This window comes from Brassica napus, chromosome A10 (genome assembly GCF_020379485.1).
Source record: "Brassica napus cultivar Da-Ae chromosome A10, Da-Ae, whole genome shotgun sequence".
NCBI classification, from domain to species: Eukaryota; Viridiplantae; Streptophyta; class Magnoliopsida; order Brassicales; family Brassicaceae; genus Brassica; species Brassica napus.
Window position 1 is genome coordinate 5,114,139 of NC_063443.1, and position 23,775 is coordinate 5,137,913.

General features: G+C 34.3%; 1 pseudogene; it reads left to right on the top strand.

The window, feature by feature from the left end:
- The first annotated feature begins 211 nt into the window (after positions 1–211).
- On the top strand, positions 212–23,710 carry LOC106412877 (annotated as a pseudogene).
- The last annotated feature ends 65 nt before the right edge of the window (positions 23,711–23,775 follow it).

Genomic DNA, 23,775 nt, shown 5'->3' on the forward strand with positions numbered 1-23,775 from the left:
TGTCCAGAACGCGCTGTCCGTCCTGCTCCTTACCGCGAAGGAACCACTTGGTTCAGACGAACCTGGACGTTAGACATTTATGGCCAGATCTGGATCTCAAGATATTTTCTACTTTGTCTTTAATTTTCATATCCAGATCTAGATCTAGATCTATCATTAATACTTTTCATGTGTTTTTTCTACAATAAATATGCAAACACTTCTATCAATAAAATCATTCCATTTTCTTTCAACTTTTTGAGTCTTTACTCTTTGTTCTTTGTTTAGAACTTTTCTAGTTTTCTTGGTGTGGTTAGCTCCAAGCAAACGCCTTTGTCCGTTGGTCTTGTGAGTCATATCAAGCAACGGTTCAAGATCGCCTCTTTGTTGGACCGGTGAGTCACATCCGGCAACAATCTGGTTCGGGAATATCAAAGGCCACTCTGCAACCTTTGTGCGACCCCTCATTCCATCATATCTCCTCTTGGAGTTCATATCTTTTCCAAATCCGGTCGAGTGATCCTTTTAAGGCGTATCACCCCTTTTCCAGGAGAGAGAATGTGAATGTCCCGGTGACCAGTGCGTCAAGTAATCACCACTGGGCCATCCCGCACCGGTTTATTCACATTATCAAAAAAAAAGTAGTAGGTTGCCCCTTTTCCAAGAGAGAAAATGTGAATGTCCCGGTGGTCAGTGCGTCAAGTAATCACCACTGGGTCACCATTGGGCCATCCCGCACCGGTTTATTCACATTATCAAGTCAGCTCTTTTCCGGATCCAAACTCAATATTTGTTCTTCTTCTCTTTCTCTCTCTTTCTCTGTCTCTTTCTCCATCTTGGTGTTTGCTTACGTAAGCGTCTACATTGTTCTGCAATGGTAAAAGTCTTAACGGATGGTAAAAATTTGGTGACAGAGCTTCGTCGAAACTTCGTGTAACGATCCGAATTCTTAAATTCGGGTTTTGGTTTCTTTATGTCCATTAATTAAATTTCTCTAAATCAACTTGATTTATTTTTGGTCTAATTAATTATTTCAACCTTGTGAACCAAACCGTGTATCCATATAATTAAAGCGTATTTCTTCTTCTAAACCTAAAAGTCATGCGCCGTATGTAGAAGATGGGCGTGCTCTTCGAAGCCATGCCATGACCCATCCGTTCCTTCATCTTCCCCCCATCTTTGTTGCTCATCTCTTGTGCCATTCTCTTCTTCTCCCCCATGTTATTCATGTGTCTGTGTGTTTGATGACCGAGAAGACGTGACGCATCCACCATCGTCACCATTGGAGCCATGTCCTTCACCATCAACCACCGTGAGCCATGCCACTGGAGCCAGCGCCTTCACCGGAGGAGTGGCTCGTGTTACTAGAGATCCGTTGTCACCGTGGAGAAGAGATGTACGAGCTGGAGCTATCGCATCTTGACGCCACCGGCACGCATCAACACCACCAAGCACCACGACCGGAGCCGTTTCAGTCTGACAAGCAGTGATCCTCAACCGTGAGTCACCGGAGAGGGGCATGCACTTTTGGGGCCGAGATCCGCCACTACGATTTCAAGCCGTGAAGGTTAAAAGAGATTATATTAATTTCTTGTACTGCAAGTTTCATAATTAAACCTTAGATCTATTATATGATATTTATGTCTCCTTTCACGTGTGTTATTTTCCGATCTGGTGTGCCATTGTTGTGAGTTCGAGATCCATGGTGAAATCCTAGCTTCTTTGCTGATCAAGTCATCTTGTTTATTGTTGGATTAGTTACTGGTTCTCCCTTATTGCTAAGGTGAAGGCTATCCCATTATATCCCGAGCTAGTTTAGTACTACTATTATGGAAAGTTTAGTTTCGAAACATGATCCGTCTCTGTGAATTGAGTCTGTTTGAGAGTTTTGTTTGTTTATTATTACTATTGATTGTTAAATCGGAAATAGGATAATAGAGGATTCAACGGTTGACTGAACTGAATGAATTAAGAACTGTTATTTATATATGTATACATAAGTCTGTTATGAGATTGCGTGGCACAAAGATGTTGTGCTAACGGCGCATTGTGTGGAGATTGCGGGACATAGAGACGTTTGTGTTAGTGTCGCATTGTATGGAAATTGCCGGACATATAGACGTCTATGCTAGCGGCGCATTGTATGGGGATTGCGGGGTACAAAGACGTTTGTACCAGGGGCGCATAGGTGATTGCGGGATACAAGGATGAACTCTTGTACTAGCGGCACATAGAGTTATATCTTTATATTCATATAAGGAGAATGCGGGGCGTGTGATCTAGTTATGCACTATCAGCGCATTTGATGTTTTATGTGGTGTATTAGACACCGTGTTTGTTTCATTCTAGAGCTAGGCTTACATAGTCGTAGTGCTATGTACTGAGTCAGTGGTTTGTGGTTTAGCATTTCATACCTCACGAAGTAACTCCCATGTTACTCACCCCCTTTTTCTTTCCCCTTTCAGGTGAGAGTAACGAGCATAAGCGATTGCTATCGGATTGGTGCTTTGGGAGTTTTATTTCTTTCATTTCAGACTTGCGGTTTTTATGATTTTATTGATATTTTCGGGATTTATTATATTATTTGGATTTATGACTTTGGAGTTGACTTTTGAGAAATAATAAATGAAGATTTCAAACTTATTATTTATTTAAATTATTTCGGAAAATACTGGTGTTACACTTTGATGCCGGAGTAACTGTGGTTACGAGTGGAGAGTCACTCAGCTTAAAAAATTTCTTGTAATTTGCGACAAACACGAGCCTGAGATCGTCTCCGCTGTCCACGACGATCTAGGCAAACCTGAACCCGAGTATTCTGTCTATGAGGTGAAACCCTTTTGTCCCCTTTATGATGTGGTGAAACCCTTTTGTCCCCTTTATAATATCCTCTTTTATGCTCCTACTTAGTTAGTTTTCAAATCGATTATTCAAGTCTTCATCAATCATTTGAATCTAGTTTTTACGAGTCTTCATGGCTCTGTAAGTTCGATAAGCCTAGTCTTCTATTTTTGGGCGGTGTCATTTATGTTTTATCACCTAGTTGTGTGACCATGATGTTCTGGTTCGACACTTGTCCAACCACTGCGTAAGTAGAGACTTTAATGACAACTTTTTCTTCATAGTATCTGACGACCGCAAGTAAACTTTGTGGGAACCAGTCCTAAAAATATAAATATAAAAAGGGTCCGATTAAACCAATATGCAATTAATTTTGGGAAGTTTACTAAAATATACAATATTTTAGGACAATTGATTAGAACCATACAAATCTTTTTTTTATTACTGACATTTTTTAAATACCAAGCGTGCCCTTTTTTTACGTTATGAGAAAAAACGTATTTACAAAAATGCCATTACTTTTTTATGCCACGTAATCAAAAATCCGGCGCCACGTAGGAATTCGGTTCCGTGTTTTCATTAAGTCAGCGGTAAAGAGCTATATACGTCGTTACGGCTGAGTTATTGCTACGTTGCGGCTGAATTAAACAATGCGGCTGACTTAAGAGAAAATGGCTGACTTAAGAACATAAATTAGCCGTTAGTTACAGCTGATTTACAGAAATCTGGCTGATTTATGGGATAACGACTGACTTACGTACACAAGTTACGGCTGACTTATACATCGACGGTTTGATTTCTGGAAAATTTGGCTGAGTTGTAGTTAAGACACGGCTGAGTTATGTTTCTACGGCTGAGTTAATGAACATCGATTGGCTGAGTTATTGAATTTACGGCCGACTTATGAGATTTTGTTACGGCTGAGTTATATTTAATCAGCCGTCATTGGATGGATTAATAGAAAACTCAACTTATTTACGGCTGACTTATTAGCGAAAGATTAATTACTAGAATATCATTTGTTTGACGGCTGATTTATTTGACGATACGACTGACTTAAGATTTTTCATCCTAATTACAGCTGATTTATTAGCAAAAGATTAATTACTGAAATAGTATCCACGTTTCGGCTGACTTATATTATACATGAGGGCTAATTTATTTAGGTTGAGTTATATATTTGTTTGGCGGCTGACTAACCGATTTTCCATGTTATCCGCCATGTCATCAATTCGGATTTGCCATGTCATCACTAATGTTACAACAATAAAATAAGGGTCTATGTTATTTTTCATCTTCTTTATCTATCTTCTTGAACTTATTCTTTATCTTTCTCTGAGATCTTATTGTTCCGGTAATTTTTGTTTCTGCAACTGGATCTAAAAACATAGATTTTTTTTTTGATTATATGACGGTCCTATATCCTGCTGCTCCCTCCTCCAGTTTCATATATGACGGTCCTATATCCTTCTGCTCCCTCTCTCATTGGATTCGTCGTCTTGCAGAAGAAAAAGATTCAAAGAGAGAGATGAAGAAGTTAAGTCCCGTAAATTGTAAGAAAAGAGGAGAGTTGAACAAAAAAAATAAGAAAATGAGAGAAGATGAAGAAGATGATGAATTTGAAAGCTAAGTTTATATGTTTGATGACTCAGATGGTGCGTTATCTGAATATGATAACTTTAGTTCATACATTAAGTCTCCAATATATACGTTAGGGCTGAATTATCCTTACGTTACGGTTCATACATTACAGCTGAGTTTATAATTTTTATCACTTTATAGTTTTAGGGCTTGAAGTTCAAATTTAAGAAAATATTAAAGTTTTAATATTGTTTTCAAATGATTAACTTTATAATTTTTATAACTTTATAATTCTATAGTTTAGGGTTTGAGGTTCAAATTTTAGAAAAGATTAAAGTTTTAATATTGTGTTCAGAGTAGAAGGAATGAGTTTGTTCCCACCCAAAATATTTTGTTCCCGTCCAAAATACGAAACGTCGCGAAACAATTACACTTGACGGCTGAGTTTTAGGAATGTTACAGCTGGTTTTTACCATTCAGATACCTTACAGCTGAGTTATGCATACTTTACAGCTGAGTTATGCATACGTTACGGCTAAGTTATAATCAAATTACGGCTGAGTTATGCATACGTTACGACTGAGTTTATAATTTTTATAACTTTATAGTTCTATAGTTTTGGGTTTGAGGTTCAAATTTAAGAAAAGATTAAAGTTTTAATATTGTGTTCAAAAGATAATTTTTATAATTTTTATAACTTTATAGTTCTATAGTTTAGGGTTTGAGGTTCAAACTTAAGAAAATATTAAAGTTTAAATATTGCGTTCAGAGTTGAAGGAATGATTTTTTCCCGCCCAAAATATTTTTTTCCCGCCCAAAATACGAAACGTCGCGAAACATATTACTCTTAACAGCTGAGTTATAGGAACGTTACGGCTGACTTATACCATTGAGATACGTTACGGCTGACTTATACCATTCAGATACGTTACGGCTGAGTTATGCATACTTTACAGCAGAGTTATGCGGTTACGGCTGAGTTTATAATTTTTATAACTTTATAGTTCTATAGTTTTGGGTTTGAGGTTCAAATTTAAGAAAAGATTAAAATTTTAATATTGTGTTAAAAAGAAAAACTTTATAATTTTTATAACTTTATAGTTCTATAGTTTAGGGTTTGAGGTTCAAATTTAAGAAAATATTAAAGTTTAAATATTGTGTTCAGAGTTGAAGGAATGAGTTTGTTCCCGCCCAAAATATTTTGTTCCCGCCCAAAATACGAAACGTCGCGAAACAAATTACACTTGACGGCTGAGTTTTAGGGATGTTACAGCTGGCTTTTACCATTCAGATATGTTACGGCTGAGTTATGCATACTTTACAGCTGAGTTATGCATACGTTATGGCTAAGTTATAATCAAATTACGGCTGAGTTATGCATACGTTAGGACTAAGTTTATAATTTTTATAACTTTATAGTTCTATAGTTTTGGGTTTGAGGTTCAAATTTAAGAAAAGATTAAAGTTTTAATATTGTGTTCAAAAGATAAATTTTATAATCTTATAACTTTATAGTTCTATAGTTTAGGGTTTGAGGTTCAAACTTAAAAAAATATTAAAGTTTAAATATTGTGTTCAGAGTTGAAGGAATGATTTTTCCCGCCCAAAATACTTTTTTCTTGCCCAAAATATGAAACGTCGCGAAACATATTACTCTTAACAGCTGACTTATACTATTCAGATACGTTACGACTGACTTATACCATTCAGATATTTTACGGCTGAGTTATGCATACTTTACAGCTGAGTTATGCATAGGTTACGACTGAGTTTATAATTCTTATAACTTCATAGTTCTATAGTTTTGGGTTTGAGGTTCAAATTTAAGAAAAGATTAAAATTTTAATATTGTGTTCAAAAGATAAACTTTATAATTTTTATAACTTTATAGTTCTATAGTTTAGGGTTTGAGGTTCAAATTTAAGAAAATATTAAAGTTTAAATATTATGTTCAGAGTTGAAGGAATGATTTTTTCCCGTCCAAAATATTTTTTTCCGCCAAAAATACGAAACGTCGTGAAACATATTTCACTTAACTGCTGAGTTATAGGAACGTTACGACTGGCTTATACCATTCAGATACGTTACGGCTGAATTATGTACACTTACAGCTGAGTTATGCATACGTTACGGCTGAGTTTAATTATAAACCAACCCTAATCTAAAACCTAAAAACAAAAAAGCTTGCAGCCGTGTCGACAAAATCTAAACCTAAGTAAACCGCCATGTGTTTCTTCCATATCACGAGAGCCGGGAGGTCATTATTGTCTTCTTCCTTTGCCACCGCAGTCCCGTTACCATGAGAGCTCCGACGTCTTCAAGCCACACAACAGTTTTGTTATCTCCTCCACCATCAAGCTCCTCTACCTTATCTACCTTCTAGTAACAAGAACAAATTCAAAACACAGAGAAAGAGCGAGAGAGATTGAAAGAGAGAGAGAGGTGACCAGTGTGGTGAGAAGGGGTGGTAGTGGCGACTACGGTGAAGATGGAGACCGGCAAAAATGGATCTGAGAAACTGAAACAAGGACGACGTCGGCAAGTATAGATGGAGACAAGCTCAATATCCGTGATGATGGCGAAGACCAGTCTTCTTCGACACTTTCTCTTCTTTGCCGACAATCTTCTTTTCTTCTTTGACGTTTCTTCTTTTCTCACTTCTAAGATTTACAAACCAAATATACTAAGGCATAAGAAATGAATGATAATGTATGAATCTCTCTTGTTTAGAAGACAGAAAGTGAGTGAGATGAAGAAGATCTGGAACTGTAAAGAACTCCCGAAAGAAATAGAAGAGGAGAAGGAGACGTCAAATAGAAGAGAGAGAGTGACGAAAAAATGTATTTTAAACCATTAGATCAAAACTAATCAATGGTCAAGAATTGTAATCTTTGTACTAAAAAATCTAACCAATGAGAAAGAAGTTAGAAGATAACCACTAGATGGATTTGTAGCCCTTAGATTAAAACAATCAATGGTTAATGTTTTAATTTTGATGGTTAAAATTATATTTTATATTAAAGTGTATTTTTTATAAAGCTTTAAATTTTAAAACTTGGATTTTATGATTATATGTTGATTTTTTTTATGTGTGGTTTAAATATGAAGTTTAAAGTTTAGGTATATAACCGAGTGAGTTTAGGGTTTGGTATATAGTGTTTTGGGTTCGATTTAAGATTTAAGATTATATTTTTAAATAACAAAAATATTAGAGTTTTAACATTTGTAGTTAGAATTTAGGGTAGATGATTAATTAATTTTTTAAAAAAGTTTGAAGTTTAATGTTGGGGTTTTTGCCAAAACTAACCCACAACTTGATTTTAACCCCAAACCTATACCCAAACTTGAATCAAATGCAAAACTAACTTAAAAGCCTAGTGAAATTACAGCTCAGCCCCTTGTGACCAAACAAAAAAACAGAAGCCATTTTTACGAATATAGCCCCAGTAAATCGTCTGAGTCGTCTGAGATGTTGCAAGTCGTCTGGACGACTGAAGTGTAAGTCGTCTGGTACCAGTTTATTTTAAAAATAATTTATAAATCTTGTAAAAAAATATTTTGATGCGTGAAAAATAAAAATCAAGTAATTATAAACAGTTTTAAGTGATATAAATTAAGATATGATAAAATTGATTTGTTTTGAAGATAGATGAGTGAAAGTAGTGAATCATGATATTCTTTGGTTTAGGAATTTGGCAAACATATGTTGTAGTATTGTATGTATTGTTAGGGTTAGATTTTGGAAAATTAAAATGTTTTTTTCAAAAATTAGTTTTCACCTATATGTGTTTATTTCTGTGTATAGTAAACACTTTCCAAGTTTGATTTGATTTTATGAAGTGTTTAATTAGATAATTAAGTTTAGGGGTTATGTTTAGGGTGTGGATGACTTATATTTCAGTCGTCTGTTGAATAATTTACTCGGACGACGTATATTTCAGTCGTCCACATCGTACCGAACCTTTAATTTTACCAATGTACGTTTTAACCTAACCAGATCATTTACCGGACATATAAAAGCTAGTTTAGGGGTTATGTTTAGGGTCTAGACGACTTACATTTCAGTCGTCTGGTGAAGAAATTAAAACAGACGACTTACATGTAAGTCGTCCAAATATTCCCGCCTAAAATTTTTTAAAAAAATTATTTTCCCGCTTAAATAATTTAAACCAGACGACTTACTTGTAAGTCGTCTGGAAAGTCTTCTATTTTAGTTTCCCGCTAAAAATATTTAATTTCCCGCTAAAATATTAAACTCTTCTGGACGACTTACATGTAAGTCGTCTGTTTTAATTTCTTCACCAGACGACTGAAATGTAAGTCGTCCACGAAGTCGTCTGAGTCAAAAATATTTAACCTAATTGGATTTTTTGTCTCCCTATATAAAGAAAAAAATTACACATTCTCTCTCCTCCTCTCAAATGGCTGCAACAAAAAAGTAATGTTCATCATTCTAAAACTCTCCAACCTCCCTCTAATCTCTTTGATTTGAAAACACCAAACTTTATATGAATTTTTCAGTTTTATCTCATGTATTTCTTACTAATCTATCTCTTTTGCAGGTTTTTAATCAAATGGTACTCACCTTCCACTAATTTAAAGGTAGATCTATTAATTTTAGATATGTATTTTTGTGTGTTCTATAAATGTAGATTTATCTAATCTTCTACTATTTTTTTCTATTTTTAAGTCATTTGAACGTTTTTGGATATGCAGGTTTTTCAGATCTGGATTTGATATGCATGTTTTTCAGATCTGGAAGACTTCTGAGACGACTTACCTGTTAGTCGTCTGGAAGTCGTCTGGACTTCTTGGAAGTCGTCTGGACTTCCAGGAAGTCGTCTGGACTTCCAGGAAGTCGTCTGGACTTCCAGGAAGTCGTCTGGACTTCCAGGAAGTCGTCTGGACTTCCAGGAAGTCGTCTGGACTTCCAGGAAGTCATCTGGACTTCCAGGAAGTCATCTGGACTTCCAGGAAGTCTTCTGACGAAGTCTCCCTTTCATAATAGATCTGAGCGTTTTGGTAAGTTCTTATGTCTGATTTTTCTTCATTTGGTAACTTCTTATTGTATAAAGTTCTTACTTTTTTCCCAAACTAAAACCCTCCAAACCCACTTTAATCTCTTTGACATGAAAACACCAAATTTTATATGAATTTTTCAGTTTTGTCTCATGTCTTTCTTACTAATCTATCTTTTTTGCAGGTTTTTAATTAGATGGTACTCATCTTCCACTAATTTAAAGGTAAATCTATTATTTTTAGATATGTATTTTTGTGTGTTCTATAAAGGTAAATTTATCTAATCTTCCACTCATTTTTTTCTGTTTTTAAGCCATTTGAACGTTTTTGGATATGCAGGTTTTCAGATCTGGATTTAATATGCAGGTTTTTCAGATCTGGAAGACTTCTGGGACGACTTACCTGTTAGTCGTCTGGAAGTCGTCTGGACTTCTTGGAAGTATTCTGACAAAGTTGTCTGGACTTCCTGGAAGTCGTCTGGACTTCCTAAAAGTCGTCTGGACTTCCTGTAAAGTCGTCTGGAAGTCGTCTGAACTTCCTAAAAGTCTTCTGACAAAGTCGTCTGAACTTCCTGGAAGTCGTCTGGACTTCTTAAAAGTCGTCTGGACTTCCTGGAAGTCTTCTGACAAAGTTTTCTTCCATATCAAGTGGAGTCCAAGCTTGTCTTTATAGAGGAATGATCTATAATAGTTTTGTTTGTAGTCTGTTTTGTGAATTGCATGTCTACTCTTTTAGTTGTGAATTTTTTGTAAAATCAGTAATAATGTTTTCCAAGATGTATTAAATATGCTAACAATGTGTTTATACATTTACAAATCAATGAAATAATAGACTTCAGTAGCCTTTTTCTTATCTTTGGATCTCTCATATGCAATAATAAACTCCAATGGCCTTTTTCTCATCTTAATAAACAAGAATGTTGGTAGCTTCATATTGATACAACATTTTAAGAAGCATTTTAACCCTTTTTCCAACTCATAACAATAGTCATCATTATTGTCTATAACAATAATACTTAAGAGATGGAAACAAACAATAGTAACTAGTCAAAGCATATCATATTTTTTATAAGTTTGCGTTGAAAAACTTAGTCAAATTTAGTAAAACTAAGGGAGAGAACATATTTTGTAAATATGAGTTTTACATATCTTGAAGTTACTTATCACTCTTAAAAATACAAGTTATTCAAAAACTAACGTAGAAGACTTAAAAACTAGCGGAGAAGACGCGGACGACTTCAATCTAAGTTGTCCAGACGACTAAACTATACGTCGTCTGGTCAACGCAGAGGTTATTTTTGCAATTGACTTTGAAATATGTTATTTCGGATGACTGAAAAATAAGTCGTCTACTATTGTTTGGTTAAATAAAAACTCCAAAAAAGCTAGACGACTTACATTTCAGTCGTCATAGGTTAGGTTTGCATTTGACTGGATTATTTCAGAAGTTTTACTTTTCTGGACGACTTACATTTCAGTCGTCTAGTGAAAATTAAAATAATAATATTTTTAAAAAATAGACGACTTACAGTTAAGTCGTCATAGGTTAGTTTTGCAATTGAAAAAAAAACTTCAAGAACAGACGACTTATAATTCAGTCGTCCACGAGACGACTGAAATGTAAGTCGTCCAGGATTTACGAGGTTTGACCAGAATCTTGGAAAAAAATCCTGGACGACTTACAAGTAAGTCGTCTCGTGGACGACTGAATTATAAGTCGTCTGTGTATAATTAAATCTTGAAGTTTTTTTTTTCAATTGCAAAACTAACATATGACTACTTAATTGTAAGTCGTTTACTTTTAAAAAAATATTATTATTTTAATTTTCGCCAGACGACTGAAATGTAAGTCGTCTGGGGAAGTCAAAGTTCTGAAATTATCCAGTCAAATGCAAAACTAACCTATGACGACTGAAATGTAAGTCGTCTAGGTTCTTTGGAAATTTTTTTGAAACCAAACAAAAACAGACGACTTAACTTTCAATCGTCTCAGGTTACAGATTTCAAAGTCAATTGCAAAAATAACCTCTGCGTTGACCAGACGACTTCCAGATAAGTCGTCTACAGCCAGACGACTTCCCAAGTAAGGCTTCGAATGGTAAAAACAGTTCAAGCAGTGCAGATCAAGCAGAACAAGTGCAAATCAAGCGGATCATGCAGGAGAGATGCAGATCATGCAGGAGAGATTTATATTAAGCGAATGATGCGTGAGAGATACATATCAAAGTAGATCAAGTAAATATCAAAGCATATGAAGTAATTTATTATAGTTATGAATGACAAAACAATTCAAAAATATATAATATATATTTAAATAATAAAATTACACTAAAATACATAATGTATAAACAAATATAAACAATATCGGAAAATATTGGGTGTTTGTCGGTTATTAGACATAATATCTATAAATTAAAAACGACACAAATAATATTAGTGTGAGATAACCATTAACAAATTAGAGAAAATTATATTATTAAGTATGTTATAACAATTTTATCATATTATGTATTTACAATTTTTAATGTCAAACTTTGTGAACTATATTTATATGAATAAAGTGAAAGAAACCAAATCTATATATGTATAGTTTATGAATATATTTATTAGAATAATTATTATATATAAGGTAAAACTACATCTATAAAAATTAGATTTATTACTTTAGTTGACTAATACAAAATCATATTAATTTTTAATTAATGAAATATATTTTATTAATATTTATTGTATATTTTTTCTTAAATAAGTATTCTCATATATATATACTTTTTATTCTAATTTAATACATACATATATTAAATACGAACATATAAAGATGAGAAATGGATCCCTTTAAAAAAAAAAGATCCCTTTTATCATTTTGATTGACACATATTATAAGAGAGGATGTGACAAACAGCTTCAACGTGGAGTGTGCGAGAGTGAATATATTTTTAATAGTTGGTGTTATTTAATTAAAGAGTTTCAATTAAGTTAATTTAGAAAAAATCACGTAATGGTAAGAAAAATAAAAATAGTTGAACAGCTACAAAAGTGGAGTAAACTGCAGGACAACTGCTTTTTAGCAGAAAAGGACAAAAAAAATTGGATATGTGTAGTTCTCCTGTCCTGCTATTTACATTGTTATAAAAAAGGTGATTGGCAATAAATTACAGAGAAAAGGCAGATGCATATGATCTGCTTTTATCCTGCCTTCCCATTCACACACTAAGTCGTCTGACGAACAGATCTGGAAAAAAACTTGATGTCATAACTTAAATTGGTGAGATAAGTTCCTTTGCATACATAAGACTTCTCCAAGCACACAGAATCACAAACGAAAGTAACCTACCCATAATCGTTAGCTTCTATGACTCTATGAACCATAAAAATTTTAGAATCAAAATCTTGGGTTTTTTTAGCTCATTGTGGAGAGAAAGTGAGAGATATGTTGTGTTTAGTTCACAAGAATGGAAAAATAAGAAGGGTAAATCGATTTTGGGAGCATTAAGAGCTTCAAATTGGTTGTTCATGGTTGTTGTGGTATTGATGACAATGGCAATCTTGTAATTACTTGAAGATGATGAGGGTGAGAGAGTAAAAATGTCATTTTCGAAAAGAAAAAAAAAATTGATGGCATTTTCGTAAATTATATGAACTTGTGGGGTGAATAGGGCAAAACCAATTTTTAAAAAAAAGGAAGGTTAGTTTTGTGTTTGACTTTAAGTTGTAGGTCAATTCTGCAAAAAGCCCTTTAATGTTTTATGGTACATGTCAAAGTATGTGGTTCAGGGTTTAGGGTTAAAGGTTCGAAATAGATATGGTTTGAGATCATGTTTTGAAATATTTAACTTTATAATTTTATATTTAATATTTGTAGTTTAAATTTTAAAACGTTATAAAATATTATAATTTTATATCGAAAATATTGAGCCCTTAGACTAAAATCAATCAATGGTCATGAAAAAAGCAATATAATTTGTAATTTTAGTTCTTTTCAAATTTTTTTTTAAAAATTGGTTAAATTTATAAAATGTTGTTACGGGTTTAAATCAAAATTTAAAATGGAACTTTAAATTAAAGATTATTTTTTTAAATGATTAAAATTTGAGTTTAACTTTAAGCTATAAATCTAAACTTAAAACCTAAATATTAAACTTTAAATAATAATAAAAATATTGGATTTAATGTTCAAAGATAAACTTTAAATTTTTATAACTTTATAATTCTATAGTTTATGGTTTGAGGTTTATATTTAAGAAAAGATTAAAGTTAGAGTCTTGTAAGTAAGAATTGTATAAGTGATTGTAAGAGAACATATATCTCAAGATTAAGTTAAAGTCTCAACTTGAAATTCAAGAAACTATACACATTCAGTTGATTTATATTCACTTGATATTGATAAGATGATCTTCAATATAACTTCTTAAAGTACTTGAATTCAGTTTTCCGATTCGAGGGTATGTTTGAGGTATTGCTGATTTTTATAAACGATACGGCTGAGTTATCTAAACATTTTCTGATTTTAAGGTATGTTTGAGGTATGGCTGAGTTATGTAAATGATACGGCTGTGATATATAAACGACACGGCTGAATAGTGTAAACATAGCATAAATCAAACACACAATACATGGGTGAGTTATGTTTTTTACATAGACAACCAAAAATACATGTTTTCTGCACCATTCTGGTATTCATCCATGTATCCAAGCTTCAATGAACTCCTATGTGTCGTCTCTGCTGAATCTGTCACTTTTTTTTGTCTCCTTTATTTTTTTTTTGTTCAAATTTCTCTTTCACTCAGATCTGAAAAAAAAAATAGATTATCCATATATGGGTATGAAATCACAAACAAACTTAATTAAATACATCCCACAATTGCCGATCTGGGTGTTTTTGGAATGTATTTGTCTTTTCTCCTCGGAATGCACACTTCTTATAACAAGGTTTTCGGAAATTGGCGAGAAGTAACTCAGCCACAACTGCATATATAAACCAGCCCTAAAAGAAAAGTAACTCAGCCACAAAATAAATTAAAACTCAGCCACAAACTCGAAAAACGCAGCAGAGAAGAGGATTTCGGATGATTGCAGCAAAAAATATTTCGTAAAAACGATTGGACACAACGATTTCAGGGAAGACGATATCGGAGAAGACAAGACAGAGAGTTAGTTCGAGGAAGAGGTAGTAAACACAATGTCGATGACGATTTCAGGGAAGATGTGGTTATTAGTTCTTCGACGAAGTTGTGATGTGTTATTGTGTTTTTTTTTCAACGTTATGTAATTAAAGAGATGGTTGATTGTTCTCTATTGATTATGTGGATACTTAATTAGTAATGTGGATTTAATGTTTAAAAATAATTTCAATTAAAAAAAACTAACCAAAGGCCCTTATTGTCATTTACTAGGGGTAACAAAACACTCTAATAATTTTTAAAAGATATATAACATTCTAGTAATTTTCAAAAGAGATATAACATTCTAGTAATAAACTAACTTTTCTATAACATTCTAGTAATTTTCTCATTAATTTTTGTAATTTTTATGTTCAATGAACCGTAGACATTTAATTTGCCAACCAACCTGTATTTTATTGGGATTCCACGTATCTTTGGACGTTTGTTCCGTGTGCCCTCGTTACATCCCAATGAACAACAAAACTGAGCTTTCGAAAATGGACCTTTCACATTTAGTGTTACCAACATAAGTTGCCACTTAGTTTGGTAGCTTTTTTATTCGTTTATTTCTTAGGCATTGTGTTTAAGGTTTGGTATGAACAATATGTAATCTGGTCATTAAGCTCTTTTGGTGTACAAGCTGTGAGTTTGATTATATTCTGATTACTAATAATGAGTACAAAAACCATTCAACCCAGTAGTTATTTGATTATGATGGTTACGTAATTATGCAGGTAGCTCTATTGAGATACTCGATCAAGTTAGCTCTTAAGCAGCTAAAAGTCTGGATGGCACCAGATAAGGTGTGCTTTTAGATACAACCTAATGCAGAGTTTGTTGTCAAATTTAGTAACCATTATTCTGTTTTTATTTAAATCTCAGGCAAAGACGTCTCTAACTGTAGAATCTGAACGTATAGAACTCAAACAATCTTAATAAGAATTTGCTCTCTTATTAATCTCTCAATGCTTTAGAAAATCACTCAAAACTAAAGCTCTCACACAATCACCAAAACTCATAAGTTATGCAACATACTTGCATCTCCTTATATATAACTCAAAGTTTCCTAAACTCATTAGGTTTAACATATTTGAATATTTCCTAATCCTTTAAACCATAACTCGGTAGGATTAGGTCTCTAACTTGTAATTCAAGTTTTCTTTTCTTTGAAGCTTATTCTAACATTCTCCCCCTTAAGCTTGAAGTCGGGTTTCAACACATCTTTCACTCCTATGAGATCTCTCATTTCCTTAAACTTTGTTCTTCCCAGAGGTTTGGTTAGTATATCAGCTCTTTGCAAGACTCCGGCTACATGATGCACTTCAATCATCCCTTTGTCAATACATTCTCGAATAAAGTGATAACGACGATGAATGTGTTTGCTGCGGCCGTGAAATACAGGATTCTTTGTCAAGGCTATGGCTGATTTATTGTCAATCATGATTGACACCTTCTTGCTCTCAGTCCCTGTGATCTCCTCCAAAAGGTCTTGAAGCCAAATAGCTTGCTTAGCTGCATCAGTCGCCGCCGTGAACTTGGCCTCGCAAGAGGATAGCGCCACTGTCTCTTGTTTATGTGAACTCCAAGTGATTGGACTGTTTGCAAAGTAGAAAACGTTCCCTGATGTGCTTCTACCATCATCCTCATCCACATTATGAGAACTGTCGCTGTATCCTTCCACTTTCGCATTACTTGCTCGACTGAAACTAAGACCATATGATAACGTTCCCTGCAAGTACCGCAACACAACCTTCAACGCTGCTTCATGAGATACCTTCGGAGATTGCATGTATCTGCTGAGGACGCCTACCACAAAAGAAAGGTCAGGTCGAGTGTGCAACAAGTATCTGAGACAACCTATGTTCCTTCTATATTCCTTTTCATTCACACTTGCTTCTTCCTGCGCCTTAGATAACTTCAATCTCGGGTCCATTGGGATATGAACTGCATTGCAATCCTTCAGCCCCGATTCAGATAAGATTCTCATAGCATATTTCTCTTGTCTCAGTGTGATTCCTCCTTGATGTTGAACCACTTCAATCCCAAGATAATAAGTAAGCTTTCCTAAGTCACTCATCTCAAAGTTCTCTGCCATTCCTTTCTTAAACTTAGTTATAAGCTCAAGACTTGAGCCTGTGACTAACAGGTCGTCCACATACACAGCCACTAAGAGATCATCCACTTTCTCTATCTTGCGATACACAGCTGGCTCCTTTGAGCATTTAACAAAACCCAAGCTTCCAAGTACCTTATTAAGTTTGTCATTCCAAGCCCGTGGAGCCTGTCGTAGACCATACAGAGCTTTCTTTAGTTTGTATACTTTATTTTCTTGCCCTTTGATCACATACCATTCTGGTTGGCAAACGAACACTTCCTCTTTCAAATCTCCATGTAAGAAGGCTGTTTTTACATCTAGATGGTGTATTTCTCATCCCTTTGAGGCTGCTAACGCAACAAGGAACCTTACTGTCTCAATATCGAGCTACCGGAGCAAAGACCTCATCGAAATCAATCCCATGCCTCTGTATATAACCTTTTGCCACCAGCTTAGCTTTGAACTTATTTATGCTCCCATCAGAGTTCCTTTTGACCTTAAAGACCCACTTTAAACCAATGGCTTTTGCTCCTATAGGAAGATCAACCAGCTCCCACGTTTTGTTCTTGATTATCGAAGCGATTTCATCATCACAAGCATCACACCATACCTCTTGATCCTTTGCTTCTTCATAATCCCAAGGTTCATCATTCAAGCTTAGAAGAAGACGCTCACCATCAAGTTCAGCCAAGAGAATGTAATCATCTAAGTAAGCCGGTTTCTTTCTCTCCCGTGTGGATCTTCGTAGCGTGTCTTCCTCGTTATCTTCTTCAACTTCATCATGTTCTTCTTCACTGTCTCGAGTCTCTGCAGTATCATCATGTGTAACTATTGCTTTGTTGCTTCCTCCGCTTGTTTCTGATCTTCTGACATCATCATCATTGATTCCTCTGTTTCCAAACGTTCCATAGGCGACATTGAATGTTCCTCCACTATCTTTAGAGTTGTTTCTCCAGTTCCACATTTTGTTCTCATCAAAAATAACATCCCTGCTTACAACAATCTTGCGAGTTGTTGGATCATACAGCCTGTAGGCCTTTGATCCTCGTTCTGTGCCGAGGTGCACAAGCATACGAGATCGATTATCAAGTTTCTTGAGATTTGGTGTGACTACCTTCGCATAACTGATGCAGCCAAATACTCGAATGTGCTCAACAGAGGGGTTTTTTTTCTTTTAGTGCCTCATACGGAGTTTTGTTTTCAAGGACTCGTGTTGCAACTCGATTGATCAAATATGTGGAGTGTCGCACAGCTTCTCCCCATAAATAGTTTGGACACTCCATACCTCTTGATATGCTCCTTGTCATTCCCATTAGAGTTTTGTTGCATCTCTCCACCACTCCATTTTGCTGCGGGGAGTAGGGAGCCGTTAAGTGCCTGGCAATACCAGATGCTTCACAAAATGCTAGAAACTCACTTGGGGTAAACTCTCCACCACGATCTGTCATGAACGTCTTGATAGAAGCTCTGGTTTCCTTCTCCACCATGGCTTTAAATGTTTTGAACTTCTCAAACGCTTCTCCTTTTTCTCTAAGAAATATTGACCACATATAGCGAGAGCAATCATCTATGAGCACGAAGATATATCTCTTAGAGGATGGAGTTTGGGGCGTGATGGGACCGCATAAGTCGCCGTGTATTAACTCAAGTATCTTCTCTGCTCTATAAGTGGTCGCTTGTGTGAATGATTGTCTTGCTTGCTTTCCAAGCATACATGAGGAGCATGTGTCTTTATCTACTTCTATGTCTGGTATCCCAATTACTAGCTCATTCTTGATCATCTTCTTCATGGAATCTCTTCCTATGTGTCCAAGACGCGAATGCCACTTAGCCGAATCACTTAAAGTTGCAGCTTGCAGGCAAACTGGATCAATGATGTCCATAAGAACTTTGTATAACCGATTTCTTGACCTTTTAGCTTTGGCAAGTAGCTTCCCATCTTTGTCTTTGAGCGTAAGATAGTCATCTTTCATTCTAACATCACAACCAGCTTCTGTAGCCTGCCCAAGGCTGATGACATTTGACTTTAAGTCCGGTATATAGTAAACATCAGCTAGAATTTTCTTCGATCCATCTCTGCTACAGAACAAGATCGAGCCTTTTCCCTTTATGTCGATACACGAGTCATCTCCAAACCGTACCCTTCCTGTGATTGACTCGTTTAGGGTCTTGAAAAAGCTTCGACTCCCAGTCATGTGATTACTTGCGCCATTATCTAAGTACCAAACGTTTTCATTGTTTTTCTCAAAATCTCGGGGTCTGACATTCTTCTCATTTAATTACACAACCTCATGCATCATGAGCTCTTCTGCCTCTGTTGTGTCGGCCTCTTTCTCCTTAGCCTTTATGGTCTCTTGTAGCTTAAGTAAACGATCTGGACAGGTGGATGCGTAATGACCATTTTTGTCGCAGCGGAAACAAGTGATTTTTGACAGATCAATTTCACTATAGTATCGATCATTGTAACGTCCTCTCCCTCTGCCTCTGTTATAATAGCTTCGTTCATGTCCCCTACCACGAAAGTTTCCATTGGAGTCGTGATTTGAAGAGGCAGATTGAGAATCCGAGTTTGCATACATAAGCTTCTGAGTATCTTTTGTTTCTTCTTCTTCATCCAAAGTAACACGTTCTTCATATGCCTTCAGACGTCCAATAATATCCTCGAAGGTCGTAGTCTTTAGATCAAGAACTTGCTCCAACGAGGCCACAATATGTATATATTTTCTTCGAGGGAGACTTGAGAGAAACTTCTTGACCAACTTTTTTTCTTCAATGGTTTCCCCTAGAGCGGCTGACTTCGAAGAAATTGCAATCGCGACATTGTTCTTCTCTCCATCAGTGGATTCTTCTTCGACAACCTCTCATACTTTATGCACCTTAAGTATGATCTTTATCCTTATTGCCCACACAGTATAGTTGGTTGAGTTTAGCATAGGACAGCTGATTGAAGATGATTTCGCCTCCTTGGCTTTTAACGAATACGGTATTATATCTCCCATTGTTTCCTTGCCTTGCTTCAAACGGATCGAATCCTAGAAGCTCTGATACCACATGTAGAATCTGAACGTATAGAACTCAAACAATCATAATAAGAATTTGCTCTCTTATTAATCTCTCAATGCTTTAGAAAATCACTCAAAACTAAAGCTCTCACACAATCACCAAAACTCATAAGTTATGCAACATACTTGCATCTCCTTATATATAACTCAAAGTTTACTAAAGTCATTAGGTTTAACATATTTGAATATTTCCTAATCTTTTAAACCATAACTCGGTAGGATTAGGTCTCTAACTTGTAACTCAAGTTTCCTTTTCTTTCAGACTTATTCCAACACTAACAACGTTTCCTGCATCAGCCAAAATTGTGTCAGAACCTCTCGGACTGGTCCTTGTAATCTCGGCTTGAAATTATCCTTTTAGTATGTTTAAGCAACCCCTGACTGATTTAAGTTTTCCCTATAGCTTTGTATGCCTTCAAACGACATTTGACTACTTCTTGTTTCTTGCAAGTGTTGTCTATTGATGCTGTTATTGGTGCGATTTCTGCTGGGAATACTGTTGTGTTAAAGGCATCAGAACTGGCTCCAGCTTCTTCTTCTCTGCTCGCAAAGTTACTGGAACAGTATCTAGACCCTTGTGCAGTGAGAGTTGTAGAAGGGGCTGTTACTGAAACAACTCTGCTGCTTGAGCAGAAGTGGAACAAAATATTCTACACAGGTTCATATTAACAAACACATTTCTAGGAATGTATTCAAAACACTAAAGGTTCCACTCTTGCTTGGTTAGGTAGTTCGAGAATTGGGCGTATCATAATGACGGCAGCTGTGAAGCATCTCACCCCGGTTTCTCTGGAGCTTGGGGGAAAATCTCTTGTTGTCATAGACTCAGATACCAATTTGGATGTCAAGAAATACTCTCCTTTTCCTAGTGGCATTACAGTGCGCAATTAGTTTTATTTGTTTCGAGGATGTAACTTCCCAAATACATATTGTTCTTTTTATCTATAAAGATTACTGTCAGGCGTATAATATCAGGTAAATGGGGCTGCAACAATGGACAGGTGTGCATTTCTCCAGACTATATCCTGACGACAAAAGAATATGCTCCAAAAGTGGTAAGCTTAAGAACTTAAGATACATCCTTGATGCACCTCTGTGTTTAGACTCTCTCTTTTCTCTTCTCAAGATTGATGCCCTGAAGCAAGAATTGGAGGCATTTTATGGGAACAAATCTAGGGAGTCCAAAGATATGTCACGTATTGTAAACTTGAATCAGTTTGATCGCCTGTCTAAGATGTTAGAGGAGAAGGAAGTTTCTGATAAAATCATCTATGGAGGTCAAAAGAACAGAGATAACCTGTGAGTTCCTCTCTCTTATTCTCATCATTCAGATCATCTCTCCCTTATGCTAATCTTTTTGTCTCATCAATCAGGAATATTTCTCCAACAATCTTGCTTGACGTGCCATTAGATTCTTTGATCATGAGTGAATAAATATTTGGCCCTCTCCTGCCAATCCTCATGGTAGGAACCACTTGCCATTCAATACAGACTGATTCATCAATTTGGATTTCATGTGTGACATATGAAGATGTATGGTCAAGACGGAGCTTTAGTAGTTCATAAAGTGCGACATGAACTACGACATCAGACGAGGATACAAGGACTGCACGAGTCGGTGAAAGAGTATTAAAGGAAGATTTACTAAGAAGTCAGTAAAAAGGAAGTATTGAAGAAGAAACAATCCATCTTAGAGATTAGGAAGGATGGCTTAATATGGAAAGTTTCCATTGGGTAGATCATTAGGTCTAGGGTTTTCCTCTAAAAGTATAAAGAGGTGTCTTGGCACTGTGTTGCCGGTTTAACACACAGAGAGAGCTTTTAGCAATAGTAAGATTTGCAAGTCTGAATAAAGAGAAGCAAAGCGTCTAGGGGCTAAGAGCTTGAGAGGTTCGTAGACTGTTACAAGTTTGTGAATGAGTGAGACTAGTCAACAAGTCAATGTTTATCTTAAGTTTGCTTAAAAAATTGCTTTTAAAAAAAACTTGTATGAGCTTTTAAAAAGATTATTCTAATCGTATTTTTTGGAAAGAATTATCTATGTGTTACTGTGTGTTCTAGTTGGTGTAACTCATTACATTAACAACATACCTTGGCAGATTATGCTTTGAAAGGCATATCTAATGATCACATTTATTCTGCTCAGCTCAACAACCTGGAAGAGTGTTTTCACGTGATTCATTCTCGACCCAAGCCACTTGCTGCGTATTTGTTTACCAAAAAACCACAGCCTGAAAGAGAGTTTTACCAAGACAGTTTCTACTGGAAGCATAGTAGTCAACGACACAGCTGTTCATGTAAGATACACTAGTCATATATATATATCTCACTTATAAGCAGTTTTATCATCTTATATATTAAAACAGAAGTCACAACCTTGATTTATGTGAGATTTTTTTAAAAATGGACCTAATGGACCTATTCATAGAAATTCTGAATTCATACTATATTTTAATTCAGATTAATAATAAATATAATTTTTAAAATATTTTAATCATAGTATCTTTTGATATCTTTTCATTTTAAATATAAATATATTTATTTTAAAATTCTAACAAATCTGTTTAAAAATATTTTTATAAGATCTTCATTTTTGAAATTATATTTAAATATTTTCACTAATTTCAAAATTAGTTTAAAATATTATTATACATTAATATATTCAGTTATATAAAATGAAAAATAAAAAAATCTATAACATTTTAGTTATTATATAATCATAATCAATTATATTAAATTAAAATTATTATATTGAGCTAAATATAATAAAATTGTATTAAATTTATATATTTATATATTTTATTTTCGTAATTATAAAATATTTATGTTCAAAAATAAAATCTAATATGTTGGTAAGATGGGTTAACATTATCAAACTATATAATACATGTATAAAAATTAACATGTATTTCTTTAAAGTTAATAATATAAAATATATGTAACTACTTTAATCATAATATATATATTTTTAAATATAATATATATTTATATATTATATTTTAAAATTTCTAATAAATCTGTGTAATATTTAAACAATAACTTAATGTATTTTAAGTTATCGTTTAGAAATAAAAATAAATAAATTATATCCTATTTTATCTACTTTTATAGTCATGATCATGTTAAAATATAATTATTATACTAAAATAAATATGATAAAATTATATTCAATTGATAAATTTATAAATTTTATTTTCATAAATATAAATTATTTATTTAAAATATAATATGATGATAGAACGACTTAAAATTAACAAACTATATAATACATGTCTAAAAATTAACATATCTTACACTTTTATATATACAATAATAAATTATCTAAAATAAATAAGCATAAAAATATTGGTAAAAAGAAATCCAGTTTTGAAATACGGGTCAGAATTTAGCATAAATTAAATACAAAATATTTTTTAAATATATTTTCTCATGAATATATTAATTTACAAATACAATGAGATAAATATATAATAAGAAGTGTCAAATACGTAAGGTTTAAACAATTAATTAATTATAACATGTAAATTATAAAATTATTATATTTGAAATAGTTATATAAATATTTAAGTATATGATTAACATTAAAAATATATACCACTTATTTTCTAAAACAATAATTTATGTATAGAAAAGTGAAAACAAACACCCGTGCGGTTGCACGGGTCAAAATCTAGTTACTATTTAAAGCTTTATCATCATCTGAATATATTTGATATGTCCAGTTTACACTTCCCACATTGCCATTCGGAGGAGTCGGTGAAAGTGGAATTGGTTCTTACTCATTTGATGCATTCAGTCACAAGAAATCTGTTCTCTTCAAAAGCTTTTTAGGTGATTCAGCCATCAGGTATCCACCATACTCTAGAAAAATGCTTAGACTGTTAAAGGCACTTGTCAATAGCAATCTAGTGGACACATTCAAAGTCCTTTTAGGTTTATCTTAAAAGGATGACGACAATGAGTTATATAGATATATGTATTTGGTTGTTAAAGATATATGTATGTTGATGAATAAACCATTTGAGATATATACTCTA